Source organism: Ovis canadensis, chromosome 6 (assembly GCF_042477335.2).
Source record: "Ovis canadensis isolate MfBH-ARS-UI-01 breed Bighorn chromosome 6, ARS-UI_OviCan_v2, whole genome shotgun sequence".
Classification (NCBI taxonomy): Eukaryota; Metazoa; Chordata; class Mammalia; order Artiodactyla; family Bovidae; genus Ovis; species Ovis canadensis.
Window position 1 is genome coordinate 73,643,019 of NC_091250.1, and position 23,935 is coordinate 73,666,953.

Genomic DNA, 23,935 nt, shown 5'->3' on the forward strand with positions numbered 1-23,935 from the left:
TTAGCTTGGTATGTGGGGAGGGACAGTAGGCAGTAAGGATAAGTTCAGGTAAAAGTAATTTAGCTGAAATTTAGCATTCATGCCTTTCAACCCATACTTGCCAGCTAAAAGTAATAGAGTGTCCAGTTTGTAGCGGTTTACATCCTCATTTCTCTTAATGTGGTCCTTGGAAAGCAGCATCATCTGGGAGTCTGTTATTAAAGTAGAGTCTCAGGCCCCAGCTCAAATCTACTGATTCAGAATTTTCATTTTAATGATATTCCCAAGTGATTCATAGGCATATTAAAGTCTAATTTAGGCAATAAAGATATTTTGATATATCCTTTAATAAGAATTTGGAGGTAAGCAGTTTCAGAGTGGTTGGATCTACCACTCTGGATCATCAATAACACATGCTTTTGTCTTAGGATTTGGAGGTAAGCAATTCCAGAGTCCCTGGATCTATATCATCAATAACATAAGCTTTCATCTCATTACATTCTGCCAGACTTAGCATGTCGATTTTTTTTTAGCCTTCTTCTCTGTGACTTCATGGTTCCAAGATGGCTGCTATAGCTCTTTGCACAAGTCAGTTCCAGACAGGAAGGATGGGACATACTTATAGTATCTCATTGGCCAGAACTGGGTTACATGTTGACTTGTAGACTAATCATCTGGGAAGAGGAATGGTATAAACATGACTTATTTATGCCATTCATTCATTTAGTTCAAAAAAAAAAGTGGATTGCCTGCTATGTGTCAACCCATAGCATATCCCTTGGGTCTAAGCCTGAGATCAAGAGTCTCTGTTCATTGATTGCACAAAATTAGGATTCTGCTAGTAAAGAGGAGTGAAGGAAACCATTATTAGACAGGAATCATTGCCTACTGCTGGTAGGGTAGGCCAGATTTGGAAGAGTGTTGGAAGCCATGCCAAGACTGGACTTGATCCACAATGTGGTCATTGGAGAATCAAGGGAGGGTTGATGTTTTGAGAATCAAATCTAGTCTGTGATGCATGTACTGAGACCAGTAAGGAGATTTATGCAGTTGTTCAAGTGAGAGATGATGACAGCTGACCTAGGACAGCAACAAGCAGATGAAAAGAAGGGATACATTAGGAAGGCCACTCCCAGACAGAAGCCATTACTTAGTGATGCTGTATGTGGATGGTAAAAAAGGGAAGGGCTCGGAGGTGAGTCACTGAGACTTCGGCGGGATAACGAAGCTGTCTAACATGAGTTGCCATTATAAAAAAAACTATGTATTACATACATGTGATCACAAATCACAAAGCTCTGTAACTTCGATTTTCCACTTTGTGGATCGCAAACTGATTTTTGTGTTAGTACATAGAGAACTCATTCATCCCTCTTTAACTATTTTTGTATTTCTTTGAAAAATACTGTAAAGCCCAAGGAATTTAAGAATCTTTTGTAACCTGATAAATTTAAGAAATTGTAAAAAGTAAAAAAGAAACTGCCCTCTCCATCTTGCTGCTGGAACATGTGCACCCTTCCCCAATTTTCTCCTTAAGGTAATTCAGAATACCCAGAGGTTCCAATGCACATACGCACTCCTCTCCTTTCTCTTTCAGAATGATAAATTCGTATTAGTCTGCAGCGTGTAATTTCCACTGTCACTCTTTTCCACAAAAATCCTTGCCCTTTATTTGTCGTGTGTGGCCAGAATTCGAAGAATCCCCAGTGTTAACATAGGGGGATTCTGCCTCCAAGTTTACACCTTCTCTTTTTCTATTCATGTGTGTAGATTAAAATTTACAGCATGTGCTTCTAGTGAGCTTTTAATCTACTGTGCTTTTATTGTTTAGTTCATTGTCTCTTTCTTCACTAGGATGTAAGTTTTGTGAGGGCAGGGATTTTTTTGTTTGTTTGTTTGTTTCGTTAATAGATATATCCTCACAGCCTACACAGCATCTTGCCCAAATAGGTGCTCAATAAGTATTTGTAAATGAATGTGTTTCCAGCAGATTATTCTCACTGTGCTTTAACACATTTGAAATCTCCAAATGTTTTTTTTTTTCCCCTGTACCTCCCTTCTGTGCCTTTCCCCCTTGGCTTTATATGGTGTTCTCAAGGAGGTCAACTAATTTTAATATTTATTTAATATTAATTAATTCTAATCTAGAGAAAGGGGAAGTACAGTCATTAATTCCGCCCAGAGAGGTCACTCGATGCCTGCCACAGTGAAGCCAAAGTGATTGTTGTCACCTGGTCCTTGGTGTTATTGGCATCACTGCCTCTCTCCCTTGTATGCAGGCCCAAGCTGACCGAATGGATGTTTAGACTCCTTTTGGAGGTTGGGAGAACTGAAGCAGCTGTTGCCTTTGTGCAATCCCCATGGCCACAGCCCCGTCATACAACAGGCACATCCGTTGCTTTCCAAAGGAGAGAAAGAGGCAAATACATATGATCCATGACACTGGGTGACACTTTTATCCCTCACAACCATTAAAGTAATAAATTATATCACCATTTTAGAAAGGAGGAAATTTATCTCATCTCAAGAAGGTAGTAATAAAAGGAGAAAGTGGAGATTCCAAAAGAGCTTTTCCGACTCCAAACTCCGTTGTGTTTTTACCCGACACCACTTTTTCATAAAAGTTCTGAACAGATTGTTTGGTGTTTTTCTTTTTCTTCATATTACTTTGAAAAGGTCGATTTTGACATTTGATTTACATTTCCTGACAAGCCATGTATCATTTTCCTCCTCTCCTCCCTTCCTCTTATCCTTCCTTTTTCATTCTTTGCATTTATAATGGAACAGATGATAGCTTTTCATGATGTGCTAGTGATGGTATATTTTATGGAAAATGCCAGACAAATAAAATTATAAGTAGTCACTAGTGTAAACCTACGCTGGAAAATATGATTTCAGCCATAGTTCCGTGTTTTTTAAAAAGCTATTTTTGCTGATCTCTACTAAGAGTCCCAGAAACAGATGGCCATGTTTGCTGGATTTGCTGCTAATTTCTATGTCTCCTTTTCTCCTATACATCTATGGTGACCAGGTTTACTTGGAGAAGGAAATGGCAACCCACTCCAGTGTTCTTGCCTGGAGAATCCCAGGGACGGCGGAGCCTGGTGGGCTGCTGTCTATGGGGTCGCACAGAGTTGGACACGACTGAAGCGACTTAGCATCAGGTTTACTTTTAAAAACAGGCTGAGAAGAATGACATTTTTTTTTCTTTTCAAATTGAAGTTGTCTAGGGAAAAAATCATGCTTAAAAAAGGGTCTGTAAAATCAAAGAGGCAGATTTATCTTCTAGAAAACCCATTCTCTGATCAGGCCATTTCGTCTCTGAAGCCTTCTGACCTGTCCACCTCCTACTCCCCAGCCAATAAATGCCAAACTCCTTAGTTTGGCAGTCAGAGGCCTTGCTCATCTGGTCTCAGATGATTTTTTGGACTTTGCTCTCTAATGCCAAGATTTTGTGTTCTATTCTCCAACAAAATAGGACTGTTTATTTTTCTGGAAGAGCCCAGCTTTCCTCTTTTTGCTCACCTTTGTTTGTTTTACCTGAAGAGATTTTTTTTTTTCTTTTTTCCTTTGCTTAAGAAAAGTATTCCTTCCATCTCTCCTAGCTCAAATACTGCCTCCTCCAGAGAGCTTGCTCAGATTAGATTTGCTTTCTCACCGCTAGACGCCACCAGTCTGTCCCTTCTTTAGGATGAGTCTGGTAAAAAAAATCCTGCCTGCCAGTGCAAGAGACATGGATTCGATCCCTGGATCTGGAAGATCCCCTGGAGAAGAAGATGGCAACCCACACCAGTATTTTTGCCTGGGAAATCCCATGGACCGAGGAGCCTGGTGGGCTATGGTTCATGGGGTCAAAACACCATCAGACACAGCTTAGTGACTAAATGACAGCAACAACAAATTTTTACTTTATTTTTGCCCAAATTTAGAGAACTGTTTTAAGGCTATTTATTTTTTTAAAAACTGAATATGTAGGGACTTCCCTGGTGGTGCAGTGGTTAAGATTCTACTCCTAGTATACGAGGCCTGGGTTCAATCCGTCAGGGAATGAGATCCTGCATGCCCCAACTAAGCACTTCTGTGACAACTAAACATCCCACATACCACAACTGAGACCCAGCACAGCCAAAAAGAAAAAAGAATGGGTAGCTATATTAGCTGTTTGGTCGTAAACTCTATTTGCATGAAGCTGTATTTAGACATAAGAAATTTACATAAAATATCTTAGAAGCAAATCTTGTAAACATAAAAAGGAGCTGATACGAGAAATCATTAAAAAAAAAAAAAGAATGTCAAAACATTTTGAATGAAAGCAATCAGCAAAGGTTCTATTAATGGTACAGTGGTGGTGCAAGGTGGCAGATGGGCAGCCTGTAGACTTTAAATTTATCAACCATAGTGTTTGAAGCAAAGCAATCCATTTGAATGCCTTCAGATTGGCATGTACACTCTGTTCGCTAGCCTCCCCACTCCCTGTTGCCTTCCACCTAGCGTTTCACATTTATAAACACACTGCCTGACCTCTAATGGTACTTGAGTTCACATGCTCCATGTTGCTGTTGAATCAGTCACTCAGTACACCAGGTCCAGATCATGACTCTGTCACTTCCTAGCTAGTTGTCTTGGGTTAGAAGTAAGAGTTCTGTTAATATCTTTTAATGCCTTTTACATTTGAAATAGGCCTTATGCAAAGAAACAGGTATATTTGACTATAGACTCAAATACAGACACACATGCGGTGATGGGTCAAAGATTCCTGGAATGCACTGGAGAACAAGCATGTTTATCACTGAACTAAAAGAACTCCCAACAAAGCTGCCTTCAGCTTATCTCTAAGCCTTAGAAACAGAAGTGACCCTTTGCTGCTGTGAATCGAGAGGCTGGACTGGGTTGGAGGAAGGTTGGCAAATGGGTGTGGCCATCACCACACCCCTATATCCTGTGCCCAGACTTTACCACCTATGATGTCACTGCTGAGCCTAGACAAGGCTCTATGATTCTAACACTAAGTGGTAAATTTCTGCTCCCAATAATCAAAGTTGGCACAACAGGGAAGTCAGGGTGAAAATATTTGGCCCTTTGCAGTTAGAAGAACATTGGGGTGTTGCTCTAGCCAAAAATGGAAGACTTGGATTTAGTCAGGTTAGTAAGAAGTGAAACCATGTATGCAAAAGTTCATTATAAATTAGGAAATGCTATAAATGCTGCTATTTATTGGTTGGTTGCCCTGTACTTTACCTAAGTATTTTTGATCACTTCAAATGCCTGCAGGATGGGTGTTACCTCCATTTTATGATTGGGAAATAGGGCTTGGATGTTAAATAAACTTGCCCGAGTCCCTAGGCTCACAGTAAGCTGTGCTGAGACCTCTTGCAGCTTTGTCTGACCTGGGCCTGCCCACTTTGCATGTGGGCCTGCGGCTCCCAGGTCATGCTCCAGCTACATGAGTTAGTTATTACCACAACAATTTCTGCTTTAATGAACATTCTACGTAAATATAAAGTGGGTCATGTTCCTTCTTATTCTCCTGGAGCTGTCCCCAGGTTCTACCCTGCTTCCAGACCCAGGCTCCTACTTTGGATGATATATGAACAATGTCTGCTCCTGCAGAGAAATCAGGAGACAGGCAACAACAAAGGATAAAGGGGAAATGGTCAGGGTCAGGTCAAGAGCTTCCAACGTCAGCTCTTTCCAGTCTTGCAAGAATCAGATAGAAGCCTTAAGGAGGTCCTAGAAACCAAAGGTAATAATTGAGAGAAGATGGAGAGTGAAGTGGAATGCTGAAAAAAAAAAAATAGGAAACACATTTGCAACTTGGACTAACATTGATTATCTTAAATTATCTGTGTGGTTAAATAATATGCATGAATTCTCATGTTGCTTCTAATGTATTCAAAGTTAGAGGTGCTTTATAAACAGCCTGGGATTCTATACAAAATTCTGGTATGTGTCTGATGTCAGTCTACATCACTTGAGAAGCCTACAGAGTCACTCCATGGTTGCTGAATTCCAGAATTCAGTGAGCTTTCTAGATCAGGAGTTGGTATTTATTGCGTGTTTTAGTAGTTTTGTTGCTGCTACTGAAAAGCAGGTGGTAGTTATGTCTCTGAATATCTCATTTCACAAACAGCTAACTGGATGTGGTTACTGAAGGACCACTTGAGGCAGCCAGAGGCCAAGGGTCCAGATGCCTTCCCAACCAAAAGAGGCACAAAGTTGACCTCCGGAAGAGATACAGGGTCTCAGTCCCAGACTGCCATACTGTTCCCTGTAGAAGAATCACTGTGTTGTGACCTTCTGTCCCCCTCACATTTCTCCTTCGAGGTCTGTGAAGCTAGAAAATTCAAGACAGATCATAAAATATTGGAGAAGTAATCGTAAGCAGTTCCTTATTCACAGTTTTTTTCAATCTAAAGGTCATCCTTGGTCCCTGTCTCTCACTCATACCCTACCGTCCATCCATTTGTAAGCCCTGTTGGTTCTGTTTCCAAAATATGTCTTGAATCCATCTGCTTCTGTCAACGTTCACTGACGCCATCCTAATCCAAGCCGCCATCACGATGGCCTCCTAACTAGAGAACTGGCCTCTTGTTCCCGTCTCTGACCCCAGTATTCCTTTCCCCATTTAATGATCAGAGTGACCGAGGAAAGGATTTAATCATGTAATTCCACTACTTAACCCGCCAGTAGTTCCCCATTATATTTAGAGTAAATTCCAGCTCCTTACCATAGCCTTCAGGGCCTTGAGTGATCTGCCCCTTGCTTTTATCTCAAGCGTTTGCTACCTGCCTCTCTGTGGTATTCACAGAGATACTTTCTGCCTTCCTTTCACAGAGCCTTTGCACATGCTTCTCTCCCAACTCGTGCTCTGGCTAACTCACATGGGTCTCCGTTTTAGTGTTAATAGAAGCCTGTTGACTACACATTCTAAAATAAGTCCCTTTTCCACAAGCCTTTCTCTCACATTACCTTGTTCCCTTCCTTCATGGCCCTTATCCACACTTTGTAATTATTTATTTCACTGGTTTCCTGATATGCTTATTGCTTGTCTCCTCTACTAGACTGTGAGCCCCTCGTGGGGGCTCTTGTCTGATTGGCTCACCAAGAAGACTAAGTACTTATTCTTCTCCCAGAGCTGATTCCACGGTGGGTTCTCCACATTAGTAATCTTTGTCTTGGGTCAATGGCCCACATGAGGATGGGTTTCTATTGAGGGCATAGGCTCCTGCCCATCCCCTATCCATTGCCCTCTTCACCAGAAGATCTGAATTTCATCTGTGAAAGAGAATATGATATTGTGTGAATGCTAGGGCCTTATTTTCCTATAGGATACATATCTCTGTGTTTTAAACTTGGAGCAAGCACCATAGTCATATCCTATGACAAGGTTGGAAGCCTTGCTGGTATCAGAATCCCGGGGTCTTAATCTTGCCTCCTCCACTGATGGACCACAGACTATGCAAGCTATTTAACTTCCAAAATTTTACCTCTTAAAGTCATCATCAGAGACACTAAATATGTCTAAATTCTGTTTAAATGTTTAATATCTAAATTTAGATGAAATTCTTAGCTTAATACATAGTAAGCACCTAAATGATATTTGTTAGAGTAGAAGCTTAATAAATATTTATTGAATGAATGAGTGAGTAACTTTCTTAGCCTCTCAAACTTCAGTTTCATCACCTGTAAATAAAGAGGTTTAAGAGGATGATAACTTTCCAGTCTTTGGATTTAGTTTTGAGGATGTTAATAGTTGTGATAATTTTTGGTTATGTTATTACTGACTTTTTCAGGATTGTTATGAGATATTATAGAAAGTCAAATTCTAAATTGAAATCAAGAAAACAAATTGAACAAAATTTGAATAAAAATGAAAACGTTTTGAAAATCACCCTAAACCAAATGATAATCTGGTTTTTGATTTAAAGTGTATCTATGGTCATCATAGGGCTTGCAGCTTCTCTGAGGGTCTTTAACATTTCCAGGACAGTAGTTAATCGTTTAATGTAGGTACCTCTTCAGCAATGAACGTGAACTCTTCTTTTTAGACATCTGTTTGCATATGCTGCCCTAGGCCATGAGATATGACATTGTTAAGAAAATACAAGCCAGGTCCTCTGCTAAAGTTAATAAAAATTGTTTGGTTGAAGGTACCCATATTTAAGAGACTACACTTATCTTTTAACTGATTCTCTCAATAGTATTGTTTCTGAGTAATTGTCAAGTCAAACAACAATTGGTAAGAATTAATATCCAGACTATCTAATGGATTTCTGCAAACCAGTCTTTTAAGAAAGACAACCTGTAGAAAATGGCCTGACAATGTGAAGAGGCAATCAGCAGAGGAAACCTGAATAGCCATTTGACATATAAAAAGGTAGACTACTCACTAGTAACTGGGGAAAGGCAGATTAAAGTGAGAAAATAACATATCGCACTCATTAGATTAGCAAAATTTAAGAGCTTGTTAACATCAGGATTGGTAAGGACGTGAGGAAACAGAACATAAGTATGTAGGTGGGAGTGTAAATTGGCACAGTGGTTCTGCAGCAGAATATGGCTGTGTTCAGTAGCACTGGAGATGAGAATACCCTTAACCCGGCAATGCCGTTTCTGGGCATAACATCATGGAATGTGCACAAGGAGACAAGCACAAGGGTGTTTACTGTTATGGCAAGAAAAAAAAAAGATGGGAGGTGAGGTAAACTTTAAATGTCCATCAAAAAGGGAAGAGAGAATTGTGTAATAATCATGCAACTTAATACAATTGAATATTATTTAGCAATTAAAATAACACAATGTTGAATATAAACAAGCAATTCCTAAAAGAATGTAAATACTATGATACCATGTAGGAAAAACTTCAAAAATCACAAAACGCTACTTTCTGTTGTTTATGGATTGATACCTATGGGGTTAGTAAATGAAAACAGAGGGAAAGTTACACCCAGTGCAGGATGGTAGTCACCTCTGGGGATGGAGGAGAAGAGCTCTATAAGTAACATTTTACTTCTTTTAAAAAATATCTATTTTTGCTGCTGCTGCTGTTTAGTCATTGTGTCCAACTCTGCGACCCCATGACTATAGTCCACCACGTTCCTCTGTTCATGGGATTCTCCAGGCAAGAATACTGGGATGGGTTGTCATTTCCTTCTACAAGGGAATCTTCCCAACCCAGGGGTCAAACCCAAGTCTGAGGCTTTGCAGGTGGATTCTTTACCACTAAGCCACCTGGGAAGCCCTACACACACACACACACACAATATTTAAAATTGTTAAAACTAGTAGTATCTACCTAAGTATCTGTCATATTATTCTATTTAATGTTTTAATGCATTTTATAATTTTAAAAGAACACCTTAGAAAATAAGAATGCTGTATGTAATAAAAAGCCCAGTATCAAAGTCTGCTCCTTTGCAGTTTAGCAGTTTAGGGGTCGTCTTCCTCCCCTTTTACCCCCGAGTGGCTAGTTTCCACTTGGCTTTTGGTGTGTGTCCCTAAACCCTTCAGCCTGCCTTGAGGCTGCAGGCTGTCTTAGAGGGTTCCCCCTTCCCCAGGTTGGGTTACAGGCTTCTCTGTATGCTATCTTAGCACCGTCCCTTTTCCTTCTAGCAGCACTTCTCACTTGGTCATGCCGTGTCCTGTTTGCTGCTTCTGTGGGCCTACTGGACCCTATGACATTCCTCTGGGCACAGGCAGCGTCTTTACTGTGGCATCCCTAGGGACGGTTGTGTGAATGTGCGCTGTAGTATTTATCAAGTGACTGTGTGAATTCATGGATATTTCAGTGGCTTAAGTTCCCTTGCTGTGCACATGGAGGGCCATAGTCAGATGCCTGAAATCACTGTTTGTTGGACTGAAACTATAAAGCAGAATTTGTTGACGTCGAGGGGTTCTGTGCTGCTTTCTCGGATTTGGCCAGCTGTGGGCCCATGGAGGGGATGGGCAGGGTGATGTTTTTCATGTAAGGAAACCTTTTTCTGGACCCACTGATATACCCAATCCAAGAATCAGGTTCTCATTAAGCTGTGCAGGGGCCACACTGCATCCAGCTGAATTTCCTGGGCACTGGGAGGTGGGGTTCCCCAGCCCATCAGTCAGGCCAGCTTTTCATGGGAAGGACCGCTGCTCTAGCCTCCCCGACATGCAGCCGCCCAGTCCCCGGTTTGCCCTGGGTTCAGATCAGATGGCCTTGTGGGGCAGCCCACTGCAGCCTCTCTTCCTTCTTATTAAACCCTGGCCCCACTGAATCTTTGGAAACGGCCCTTCTCCCTCAGACTCAAAGAGAACTAGCCTCTTTCCCCTCCCTTCCTCTCTCATTCATTTGTTGATTCATTAAAATTTGCTGCCATTTCAAGGCCACCTCCACCTAGCCTAGCTGGCACTGGCTCAGCCCCTGGCTCCAAAACTTCTGTCCTTGACAGAGCCTGTTGGTGGCTGCAAGCTGGTAACTCTCCCCAGAACCTTTCTTGGCCAGACTAGATCCCTGAAATCTTAGAGCACAGAGTCCTGTGTTGATAACACTCAGGGCCATTTGCTTTCTTGACAATGCAAAGAGAGCCTCAGCTCTAACCAAGTAAGACCTTGGGTGAAGGATTGATTTTTACCTTGCGCGACTTCTACTTCCTTATTTGCAAAACAATAAGTAACAGCCTGCGTCAGAGTTTTGAGATAATAATTAGGGTAGTAAAGTGGTTAGGTTGGCATAGTGCTTCAGCCTGTATCCTGGTTCTATCCGTTCAGTTTCCCTTTGGAAGCAGAGTAATCCTGGTCCCAGCCTCGTGCACTGTAGATGCTTAGAACGATGCCTGGTCCTTAATGAACGCACGTCAGAGGTTTGCTGGTGTTAGCAGTGGCTGGTGGACGGTAGGCACTCCATACACATGTTCTATTACTATTGTTAGTCTTAGTCCATTTGAGCTGCTGTAACAAAAATACAGACTGAGTTGCTTATAAACAGCAGCAGTTTGTTTCTCACAGGTCTAGAGGCCGAGACATCCTAGCTGAAGATACGGTGTCTTGCAAGAGCCAGCTTCCTGGTTCATAGACGACAGTCTTTCTGCTGTAACCTCATGAGGTGGAAGGGAAGAAAGATCACTTTGGGGTCTCTTTTATAAGGGCATTAATCCCATTCATGAAGGCTTCACCTTCACGACCTAATCACCCCCAGAGACCCTGGAGAGTTTGGTTTTAACATAGCAATCTAGGGAGTATGTAAACATTCATTCTGTAGCATTCTGTCCCTGATCCCCCCAAATTCATGTCTTTTGTAATAAATTCATTTATTACATCCCACTGTCAACTCAGAAGTCCAAGTGTCATCTGAATATCATCCAAATCAGACATGGATGAGATTCGAGGTATGACTCATCCTGAGACAAATTTCTCTCCAGTCATGAACCTGTGAAATTAAAAAATTATGTGTTTTCAAAGAACAGTGGTGGGACAGGCATAGAACACACAACTCTATTCTGAAAGAGAGAAATCAGAGAGAAGAAAGGGGTTGATAGGGCCCAAGTAAGTCCAAGCTACCAGGCAAACTCCATGGGATCTAAAGCCTTAAGGCTTTAGAATAATCCCCTTTGGCTTGATTCTCTGCCCTCAGTCCCACTGGGACAGAGGTCTCACCTTCTGGACACAGCAGGGCAGAAGTCCTGCCCCTATAGTTCTGCAGGGAGAGGTCTGACCCCCCAGGCTCTGAGAGATCCAGCCCCCATGGCTCTGGAGTTGTGAGGATTCATGAGAATATATGAAAACACTTGGCATGTAATAAGGGCTCAGTGGGTGTTGTTCCTTCCTGACCCTTGACCTCGGAGAAGGGTACCTCAGACAGGAAGCAGGTGACCCCTGCCATCGTGCCGCACGCATTCTTTCTTGTCATCTTCTCTCCTGAAGTAAGAAACTAACTGTAGGTTTTGGAAACATTCCAAGTTGGCAATTTCCAATTATGACCTTGAGATTGGGAAGCAGGTGTGTTTCAGTTCTACCTTGACCCTGAGCTAAGGCTGCCAGTCACAAACCCACCACGGGCGTTTAAATTAGAATATATTCCATTGCATTCCTGAGGGAAGTTTAGAAAGAACCCAACCTCCAAAAATTTACAAGGTGGGGACTTCACGCTCCCAAGGCAAGGGGTGTGGGTTCAGTCCCTGGTCAGGAAACTAGCATCCCACATGCCAAGTGGCATGAATAAAAGATAAAATAAAATTTAAAATTATATTTAAAAAGTGCTGACTTTGGCAGCACATATACTAAAATTATATTTTAAAAATTTACAAGGTGCAAACAGGTCCAGAAATGCAGTGTGAGCTGCCTAAGGTCACACAGCCAGTCGTGAGCAGGTAGAAGCTAGCTGTGCACACCTGGACACCAACGCCCTGTTCCTCCTGTTGGGCTTCTCCAAAACCACACTGCCTGCACAGAGAGAAAGGCTCCAAGGGCTGCGTGCAATTCAATCTGACCATTTAAGATGAATCCTGACCCTCATCTGAAGGTTGAATCCATCTTCACTTCCCCCAGAGCATAACCTGTACTGTGTTTGAAAAACTCCAGATGAGGAGAGCCATATTTTAGGCTTCTCCGCTGATAAGCATTTGAGAAACGGAAGGTGATTCCAACACAAATAGAAAAGAGAAGCCACTTCCTTCTTCTTGTATCATCTCAGCCTTTGCATCTCCTATCAAAGCCAATATAAGTGATGTACCTTCTCCAACTGTGTATAGAGACCAGGATGCAGGTGCTGGTTTACTTTACAACCTATGCATTCTTTTGCTAAGCAGTGAGCCCAGAGAGACCTTTTATCTTTAGAGTTTTTGGAGGGGTGTGGACCTAAGAATGCAGCACGTAGATCTTAGCTTCTGAAAGCATGTTTGTCCTGTGCACCTGAAAACTCTGCTGAGCAGAGCCAGGATTGGCATACATGCTGCTGCTGCTGCTAAGTCGCTTCAGTCGTGTCCGACTCTGTGCGACCCCATAGACGGCAGCCCACCAGGCTCCCCCGTCCCTGGGATTCTCCCGGCAAGAACACTGGAGTGGGTTGCCATTTCCTTCTCCAAATTGGCATACATAGCTTGGTGGAATCTTTGTCAGAATCTCAAGCCCTGGTGAGGAAACAGATATGACTTCTTTTTTGCATGACTGCATGGAGGTGTGTGCCTCTGTACCAGGCATAGGAATCTGACACGAAGAGGCATTTTACCTCTTTCAAGGTGTGCAGTTCTGTTCCAAAATATGGAAGCATGCACACAAAACACTGAGAACATTGACAGAAAGTTTCAGTGATGTTTAAAACTTGATTTTTTTCAAAAGTTTTTAAAGAATAGTGGTAGTGGCAAAGTGGCAAAGCGATAGTCACCCAGTCATGTCCAACTCTTTGCGACCCTATGGCCTGTAGCCTGCCAGGCTCCTCTGTCCATGGGATTCTCCAGGCAAGAATACTGGTAGCTATTTCCATCTCCAAGGGATCTTTCCAACCCAGGGATTGAACCTGGGTCTCCTGCATTGCCAGCAGATTCTTTCTTGGTTTTAGGTTCACAGCAAAATTGAGCAGGTGGTATTTCTCATATGGCCCCTGCCCCCACACAGTCATGAACCCCACGCCACTGTCAGCATCCCTCACCAGAGTGAAACAGTTATAACAACTGCCAAACCTTCACTGACACACCACTGTACCCTGACGTCCAGAATTCACATTAGGATTCACTCTCAGTGTTGTACATTCTATGGGTTTGGTCAAATATATAATGACTTGTACTCATCGTTATATTGTTGTGTTGTGTTTAGTTGCTAAGTCATGTCTGACTCTTTTCGACCCCAGGGACTCTAGCCCACCAGGCCCCTCTGTTCATGGGATTTCCCAGGCAAGAATACGGGAGTGGGTTGCCATTTCCTTCTCCAGGAGATCTTCCCAACCCAGAGACTGAACCATTGAAGGTGGATTCTTTATTGCTGAGCCATTCTTTGTTATAGTATCATACAAAGTATTATCACTGCCTAAAAATCATCTGTGCCCTGGTTACTCACCCTTTCTCTCCTATCCTCACGCTCTGGTAACCACTGATCTTTATACTGCCTCTACAGTTTTGCTTTTCTTAGAATGTCGCATATAGTTGGAATCATACAATATGTAGCCTTTTCAGATTGACTTCTTTCGGTTAGTAATGTATATTTAAGGTTCCTCCATGTCTTTTCATGGCTTGATCACTCATTTATTTTTAACACTGAATCATATTCCATTGTCAATATGTTCCACAGTTTATTTATTCGTTCACCTACTAAAGCATGTATTGGTTTATTCCAAGTTTTGGTAATTATGAAATAAAGCTGCTGTAAACATTGGTGTGCAGGCTTTTGTGTGAGCATAAGTTGTCAGCTTAGTTGGGCAAATAATAAGGAGTTCGATTGCCTGACCGAAACGTGACACATTTAAATGGATGAAAGTGAACAAACACATCATTTTACAAGTGGGAAGTCACTCTAATCAAGGATAGATTAAACTGCCTTTTTGGGAGGAAAAGGAAATTATGATTTAGTATGAGAAAAGGGGGAAAGGAAGTCTGGGTGTGATTTTTGTTCACTAATATATTTGACCAGGAAGTAGGAATTGATGGGTTTTAGTCTACTTTTTAAGGAGAAACGTAACTTTTAGTGTAGAAAAAGAAGTTATTTTTCAGTGAAATTAGTGCTGTACTAAGTAGTGTTTTTCATGTTCCTACTAGAAATTACAATTAAAATGTCTGAGTTGGAAGCTGAGCATCTATGTTGAGTTGTAACACAGGGTGAGGATATCAAAAATCTTTTGACTCCAGCTTTTCACTGTTTTCTTTTATGAGCTCATAGCCACTGGGTTTTTCCATGAATTTGAAACATGTGTGTGTAGTACTTTGGAAAGAAGATTATTTGGTTAAACTTTATAGACTGAGCTAAAAATAGAAAAACACTGTTTCTATTTTTGGAATACTTTACCAGCTAAAAAGTGAACACAGTTACTGCATGTATTAAGGAAAATATTGAGATGGGAACCGATATTTAAATAGCAATATATATCAATTTAGCTAGTTGTGAAATGTCACTATGACATATTTTTGCTCTTTCTACTGAAGAGAGAACTTTGTGTCAGAAAGTAAGTTTCTGTCTTAATAAGACTGCTGAGTACTGAGAGAAAAAAAGGCATCTTGAGAAAGCTCACTGATGTGAGCTTTATTCTTGGGGGGATTTGTTAGTGTCTGGTTCACCATACAGGTCTAGAGTTACAAGTTCAGTGGCTCCCTTTTCACACTGCAAGACTTAGAATTTCTAGCTGGGCTTCAGCCAGCTTCTTTTTCTTTTTTGACCTTCTGGCATAGTATGCAGTCCCTGGCCAGGGACTGCAGTGAACCCAAGCCTCTGGCAGTGAAAGCACAGCATCCTACCCACTGGAAAGAAAAAGAAAGTGTTAGTTGTTCAATTGTGCTCAACTCTTTATAACCCCATGGACTGTAGCCCACCAGGTTCCTCTGTCCAAGGGATTTCCCAGGCAAGAATACTGGAGTGCGTTGCCAGTTCCCTCTCTAGGGGATCTTCCCAACCCAGGGATCAAACCCTGTTTTCCTGCATTTCAGGCACATTATTTACCGTGTAAGCCACCAGGAAAGCCCTAACCACAGGACCACCAGGGAATTCTCAGCGAGCTTTTAATTTTGCAGTGTAGTGAAGGTGACTGGAGCTTAAGAAATTTAAAAATGTTCTTTTAAATTTGTTTGTTGTTATTCTGGCCAATAAACTACAACTTCATGCACAAAATCAAAACATAACATTAGAGACCTTAAACATTGACACAGCTCTATCAAAGTAGAGTGTTCTTCAGGCTTTCCCCTGAATTTATTGTCTAAATCTAAATGTCTTCACAAGATTTATTCTTCCACTCTGTACTTTCTTTCATTCATTCACCAGTTTATTGAGCATCCTTTGCTCTGAGGCTGGTCTTAAGATACTCAGTCTTGCCACCCAAAGCCTCTATGTTGAATCATTTAAAATGTGAGTACATGTTTGTGCTTGAGAGAAAGCAAGAGCTGTCAATAGGTAATGACACACAGGATGTTTGGGGAAGAGAAATGCTAGATGAGCTGTGTGAGTGAGCAGAATCCATTTCTTAGGAAGGAGTATCTGAACTTTCTGAACGTTTGATAGGCTAGTAATGCTTGTGCACACCAAGTCTCTGCCCAGAATGATGGAAATTTACCAGCAAAACTTAGACGATTCACGGTATGTCTGATAGAGTGAAAGTAACAAGTGGAGCGCAGTCATACTGCTAGACATAGCAACCCATAAAAAGGGAGAGGAAAATATTGAGATGTGTTGGGGGGGCCCACCTGTCCCAGAGTTAGTTTTGGCTAACACACAATCAATCTCTTCTTTACTCTCAACTGTTTCTCTATAAACCCAGCCATGAACTTGAGATCTCCAGCCCATCACTTCTGTTCTATTTCTGTATTTATAGCAGTCACGCTGTATTAGCCTTCTCTGGAGAAACAGAACCAGTAGGATATATTAGAGAGATATAAGGGGAGATTTATTATAGGAACTGGCTCACGTGGTTATGGAGCCTGAGAAGCCCATGATCTGCTGTCTGCAAGCTGGAGAACCAGGAAAACCAGTGGTGTATTTCAGTGCAAGTCTGAAGGCCTGAGAGCTGGGAGGGCTGATGGTGAAAGTGCATCCTGGTCTGAGTCTGAAGGCCTGAGGACCAGAAGCACTGAGGTCTGAGGGCAGGAGGAGATGGAGGTTTCAGCTCAAGCAGAGCGAGAGAGAGAGAGAGAGAGAGAGAGAGAGAGAGAGAGAGAGAGTGAGAGAGAGAGAGAGAGAGAGAGAGAGAGAGAGAGAGGTGGGGCGGGGGAGAGGAAAAGAGAGGGAGAGAGAATGAGAGCGAGTGCATTCCTCCTTCCTCTACCTTTCTGTTCTATTCAGCACCTCAATGGAGGGGATAAATGTCCACCGAATACTGGTGAGGGTGACCTTCTTTACTTGAATGCCACAGACACACCCAGAATTAAAGTCAACCAGCTGTCTGGGCAGCTCTTAATGACACATGAAAATTAACCATCACACATACTCATCATTGGCTTGCCTGGTGGCTCAGATGGTAAAGAATCTGCCTGCAATGAAGGCGACCCAGGTTTGATCCCTGGGTTGGGAAGATCCCCCTGGAGAAGGGAATGGCAACCCACTCCAGTATTCTTGCCTGTAGAATCCCGTGGACAGAGGAGCCTGGCGGGCTACAGTCTATGGGGTTGAAAAGAATCAGATACAGCTGAGAGACTAACACCTACTTATAACCGTCATTAAGCTACAAGTCATGGCTGCCACTGCCGAAGTTTCTTCTTTCCCCTCTTCGTCTCTCCCTCCTCCTCCACCCCCCCACCCCACAACATCAGCTGACATTTCCTGAGCACCTACTATGTGCAAGGATTCAGGCTGTGTGCTTTATATGCATCTCATTTAATCCTGAAATTAGCCCTTTGAAGTATAGGTTCCATTATTATACAAGCTCAGGAAATTAATTATCTAAACCATTTATATAAGTCATTAAACCATCATCACTTAGAGGGATTTTAAAAATTGAGCTGTAATTCACAGGCCATGGAATGTGGGGCTTTAGTATACTCACTAAATTGTGTAACCATCACCACTGTCTAATTTCAAAGTATTTTCATCACCTCAAAAAAACAAAAAAATCCATACTCATTAGCAATCACTCCTCATTTTCCCCTCAATCCCTGTAAACCACGAATCCACTTTCTGTCTATTTGGATATTTCTTATAAAGGGAACCATACAATATATGTCTCAGCACGGCCGCTCAGTCAGTCAAGAATCCAGCAATGCAGAAGACCTGGGTAGGGAAGATCCCCTGCAGAAAGGAATGGCAATCCACTCCAGTACTCTTGCTTGAGAAAGCCCATGAACAGAGGAGCCTGGCAGGCCCCAGTCCATGGGATTGCAAAGAGCTGGACACTACTGTGCGATTAAACCACCACCACCACCATATACGATATATAGTTCTTTGCGTCTAGTTTCTTTCATGTGGTATAATGTTTTCAAGGTCCATTTATGTTGCAGCATGCATTGGTACTTTATCACTTTTTATGGCCACATAATCTGTTGTGTGGGCACACTATCCATTTGTCAGTTGATGGACATTTGGGTTGTTTCGACTTTTTAGCCATTACAATAATGCTACTGGGAAACATTCATGTACGAGCTTTTTTCATGGACGTTTGTTTTCAATTCATATGGAGGCACTTTTTTCATGACATTTCTGGATTTGCTAGTATCCTTTGAAAATATTTTTTCTGGAAACAAACTTCTATGCCAGAGACGCATGACTGCACACCTCCAAACTGCCATTTCCTAAAATGCTCTTTCTGCAGTGTGAGCTTTGACTTCTATCCTATCTGTCCTGGGATGGCTTGATTTCCAGAGATGAACATCAGTCCTTCATGCCAGTGGAAAACCCACTCCTCCATCATCCATAGAAGTCCTGATGTCTTCTGTCAGGACGCTGGTTCTTCCTTTGCGGCCGGAAGTTATTTTTCATTCCTTTGAACCTCCACGGAGCTTCACTTGGGCCCTTCCCTTGGCGTTGTTCACTCTCTCCTGCTACTTCCTATGCCTAATTCAGGGCGTGCTTTGGGGTTGATTATTTTTGCTATTCCTTGTTAGGACACGTGTTGATTTACTCCATAGGTGCTAATGAATATTCACAAACTGAATAAATTCTTGATCGGTTGCTGTGAAATTGTGATTTATAATAAGCAATTTACTTTTGGTCTTTGTCCACCTTTCCAGACACAGAGCCACTAAAACCCTTGGAATTTCCTGTTTAGAGAGTGATAGAGGTGTCTTTTGTAATGTTAATGAGGTGACTTTTGGAAAGTCCCTAGATCCCCTTGGGATGGAGGCTGGTTGCTAGGGGAACCAACCTTGTGATTAGAAGGTCCCACCCCCTGAAGTCTATGGAAGAGAGAGGAGGGGGAGAATGATTACAATGGCCAAAAGCCAATGAAGAGGTCAGTCATGCCTGTGTATGAAGCCTCCATAAAACCTCAGAAGGATGGGATTTGAAGAACTTCCAAGTTGATTAACAGGTAACAGATTTGACAAGAGTAGTGTGCCTAGAAAGAGCATGGAAGGTTCACCCCATTTCCCCATAACTTGCCCTGTGTTTCTCTTTCCTTTGGCTGTTCCTGAGTTACATCCTTTTATATAAATTGATGCTCTAGTAAGTCAGATGTTTCCCTGAGTTCTGTGAACCACTCAGCAAATTAATTGAACCCAAGGAGGGGGTTGTGGGAACCTCCAATCTAAAACCAGTTGGTCAGAAGCACAGGTGACAACCTGGACTTGCAATTGGTGTCTGAAGTCAGGGTGGGAGTAGATAATGTCAGAATTGAGTTGAATTGTAGGACACTCAGCTGGTGTCCCAGAATAGCATGGTGTTGTGGGAGAAACAATCAAACCAAACACATTGTAACTGCTGTCAGCATCCTCCTTACGAAGTGCAAAGTGGTTCTCATTCTCTTGAAACCAAGTTGAGTTTCCTCCCAAGTTGGTATGACAATGACTCTGTTTTTAATGGGGTCTTGTGGTGGGGAGGAACAGGCTGCAGAGTGAGGTCATGCTCCTGCAAGTTTCCGACTTCTGTTCCCTCCACGTTTCAGTTGTGGGAGAGGAGACTGCCAGCATCTCCTCCTGGACTCTCAGGGAGTTTTGCTGTCCTTGCCCCTTGCTCCTTTTCAAAGGAGGAACATGGCAAAAGGGCCACAGTGTCAGGCTTATTTAGGAAATTATGATCAAATTTAGTCAATGAGCAACTCTTCCAGTTTCTGAGTTTTCTCTTTTTAGCCCTCCTTTAATGTCTCAGGAAAACTGAGATGGTGAGACATTCAAGTGAAAGTGTTCGTCACTCAGTTGAGTCTGACTCTTTGTGACCCCATGGACTGTGGCCTGCCAGGCTCCTCTGTCCATGGAATTCTCCAGGCAAGAATCTTGGAATGAACAGCCATTCCCTTTTCCAGGGGATCTTCCCAACCTGGGGATCAAACCCAGGTCTCCCTAATTGCTGGCAGATTCCTTAATGCGCCATCAGGGAAGCCATAAGCTTCCTTTTAAACCTCCCTGGAAACTGGTCCTGGGTTTTCTGTAGATCCTATTTGTTTAGATCTCTTCAGTCTTATTTGGATAGCCTATTGCTCTCTGCAGAGCACAGAACTTATTTTTTTAAACAAAGGATCCAGGATTGAGAATTATGGAAGTGGTTCTCAATCCTGGCTAATAAACAGAATCACACACACACACACACACACACACACTATTCCTCCAAGTTTTAAGTAAATCCAGAGGTCAACATCAATAACACCTCTCCTGCTGAATTCATTCTGGTTACACATTTTGCTTGGCTGGGTGGAGAGCTTTAATAATTGAGTACTTGTTCTCCACATTGCCACAGTTCATTTGTTCCTTATTGTCTCACACTTGGCCCTCTCCACACATTAATATGACCTGCCTGCCCCTTAAGGTCTTTGAGAATTCAACCCTGCCACAGACAGCCAAATCATCTGCCCTCATTCCTCACCCAACCGCCTTGGCAGCACAGGTAACTCTAGGGAACCATCAGCATATTTGAGCAATGATTATTCTGTCTCTAAGTGTCTGTAAGTATTCTCAATTCTGGCTGAAAGGGCATCACCAGGGAGCTATTAAAATTATCCATGACCCCTCTATGTTCAGTCCTTCCCTGGGGGAATATACAATTTCTTAGAGGAGGATACATTTTTCATATGGGAGGAAACGTAATATTTTAAGGAAAATCATTTTGAATGTGAGATCTGTTAGCTTGCCTGATGTTAACAGTTTCCCCTTAATGAACTTCCAGATTATAACAGAGTTTCTGTTGGCAAAGTACATGTTGGCAGGGAATGAAGAACTTAGCTGGTAAAGAACTCTCCTGCCATTGCAGGAGATGCAAGAAATATGGGTTTGATCCCTGGGTTGGGAAGATCCTCTGGAGAAAGAAATGGCAACTCAGTCCAGTGTTCTTGCCAGGGAAGTTCCACGGACAGAGGAGGCTGGTGGGCTACAGTCCATGGGGTCACAAACAGTTGGCACAACTGAGTGTGCATACACACATGTGATATTTAGCCTTACGGCCACACGTGTTACTATCAAATCACCAGAAAGGTTCTTAGATTCCTCTGAAATGAGTGATTCTGCCCAGTCCTGGATCAAGCAGGACACCTGGAGCAGATGGAGACCTCTCTTGAGTCTAAAATCATACAAGGTTTCAGTTCAGTTCAGTTCATTCGCTCAGTCGTGTCCGACTCTTTGCGGCCCCATGAATTGCAGCGCGCCAGGCCTCCCTGTCCATCACCAACTCCCGTTTACCCAAACCCATGTCCATTGAGTCGGTGACGCCATCCAGCCATCTCATCCTCTGTCGTCCCCTTTTCCTCCTGCCCCCAATCCCTTCCAGCATCCGGGTCTTTTCAGATGAGTCAGCTCTTCACATCAGGTGGCCAGTGTAAGGTTTGCTGTTGCTGCTGCTAAGTCGCTTCAGTCGTGTCCGACTCTGTGCGACCCCATAGACGGCAGCCCACCAGGCTCCTCTGTCACTGGGATTCTCCAGGCAAGAACACTGGAGTGGGTTGCCATTTCCTTCTCCAATGCATGAGTGTGAAAAGTGAAAGTGAAGTCGCTCAGTCGTGTCCGACTCTTAGTGACCCCATGGACTGCAGCCTACCAGGCTCCTCCGTCCATGGGATTCTCCAGGCAAGAGTACTGGAGTGGGGTGCCATAGTGCAAACCAGGAACTGCAGCAGACTTCACCCTGATGTGTGTGTATTTGGATTCAGGTTTAAACAGTGAAGCCTAGGTGTCCCTATTTCACCTGCCCACACTCGTTTCTTTCTATCATATTCAGGATTTAGTCTTTTTTTTTTTGGCAAGAATTGCAATTTTCTAAATTTAAGGTAATTTCTCTATTTTTGCCTCCCCGCCTCCTGCCAAAGAAGCAGAAAGTTTATCTCAGTCAGTTGGAGGTAATTCAGGTTTCCGTAGTACATTTTGGGTTCCCCTCTGAGTACACTCAGGGTTCCCCCTGAGTTGTTTCTCAGTCCTCGTCATTTTCAGAGAGCTCAGGCTGGGGATTGGAGTGACGATGTAGGGCGACATTTGTCATCAATCCAGCTTGTCCTGCAGGTCCTCAGCTTTTCATCCACTCCCACCAAAATGATGTTGCTTCCCCTTAGCTCACTAGGTCTCTCTCTGCTGAGCTAGTTCATACCATCATATGGATGAGGGACAGTTTTAGCTGGTCTCTCAACTGTTTGTCAGTTACATTATTTTAAGGCCAATGTGTCTCATATTCTAGTGCGTTTCAAACTTTATGTGTATCCTAGCCTCTTGGAGTCATGGTAAAATGAAGCTTGTGACTCTGTAGGATGGGATTAGGGCAGGGTCTAAGAATCTGCATTTCTAACAAATTGCCAGGTGATGCTGAGGCAGCTGATCCATGGACCACACTTTGAGTAGCAAGGCTGTAGGGACCATAAAGTCTCTCACTTAAATGGAGCTCTCAGGCTCTATCTCTTGTGCTTGCTTGGGGGAAGTAATGTGATAACATGGAAAGATTTAGTTAGATGGTTGCAAATGCACTGCCCCTTTCCACCTCTAGGGAACATTACTGCTGAAATGAATGAAAGAATAGCACTTCCCTAACTCACCCACTCGATGAACATGAGTTTGAGTAAACTCCAGGAGTTGGTGATGGACAGGGAGGCCTGGCATGCTGGGATTCGTGGGGTCGCAAAGAGTCAGACACGACTGAGCAACTAGGCTGAACTAAAGATGTTTCAACAGTGAAGGCAATGGCAACTCACTCCAGTACTCTTGCCTGGAAAATCCCATAGACAGAGGAGCCTGGTGGGCTACAGTCCATGGGGTCACAAAAGAGTCATACACGATTTAGCAACTAAGCAACAAAGATACTCTGAAGGCTCTTTTCAAGTACCCAGGTAGGCTTTGTTAGAATGATGTCACTCTTGATATTCACCATGACTTTATCATTTATCTTGTTCCCATGCACCCCACCTGGGAGAAGAAAAAAAAGACACTCTTTCCTCTCGTGTGGTCTTCTTGGTATTTATGCCCTCATACCCTTGCCTTGAGTGTAGATAAGACTGCTGCAGAAGTTTTGGGATGTCACTTCTGTGGTTTACAAAACTACTGACTTCCTTCTTGGACACCTGCTCTTTCTTGGATCCTGCGGGGCACAAGCTGTCATTCTGTGAGCAGTTTTATGGGGAGAACCACATGCTGCAGCAAGAAACTGAGACCCTGAGCCCAAGAGCCTACAACGAACTGAATCTTGGGAACAACTGTGTGTGAACTTGTAAGTGGATGCTTCAGTTCCAGCTCAGTCTTGAGATGCCTGCAGACCCAGCTACAGACCTGGAGCCAGAGGTGCCCAGCTAAGATGCTGCTGGACTTTTAACCCACAGAAACTGCTGTTCTCAGTTTCTAAGTTTTGGGGTAATTTGTCATGTAGCGATAGATAATGAATATAACCCATCTAACTCAAGATGACAGGCATTTGGGAAACGCCATAAAAATGTCCTGTGAAGATTGTTGTTTAGTCTCTACTTATATTCAATTCTTTTGCCACCCCAGGGCCTGTAGCCCGCCAGGCTCCTCTGTCCACAGGATTTCCCAGGCAAGAATATTGGAGTGGGTTGCCATTTCTTTCTCCATCTTCCTGACCCAGGGATTGAACCCCAGTCTCCTGCACTGGCAGGCAGATTCTTTACAACTGAGCCACCCGGGGAAGCCCCCCATGAAGACAGGGCACAATTAATATAACAAAAGGAAAGAATCAGAATTCTGGTTCTAGGGTGGCTACTTGGTCTGAGGCATTCAGTGAGTAG

At 42.9% G+C, this 23,935-nt stretch overlaps 1 protein-coding gene across 6 annotated transcripts in view; it reads left to right on the plus strand.

Annotated features, from left to right (window-relative positions):
- TBC1D1 (TBC1 domain family member 1) overlaps positions 1 to 23,935 on the plus strand; it is a 228,057-nt gene that overhangs the window by 53,682 nt on the left and 150,440 nt on the right. The window lies entirely within an intron of this gene.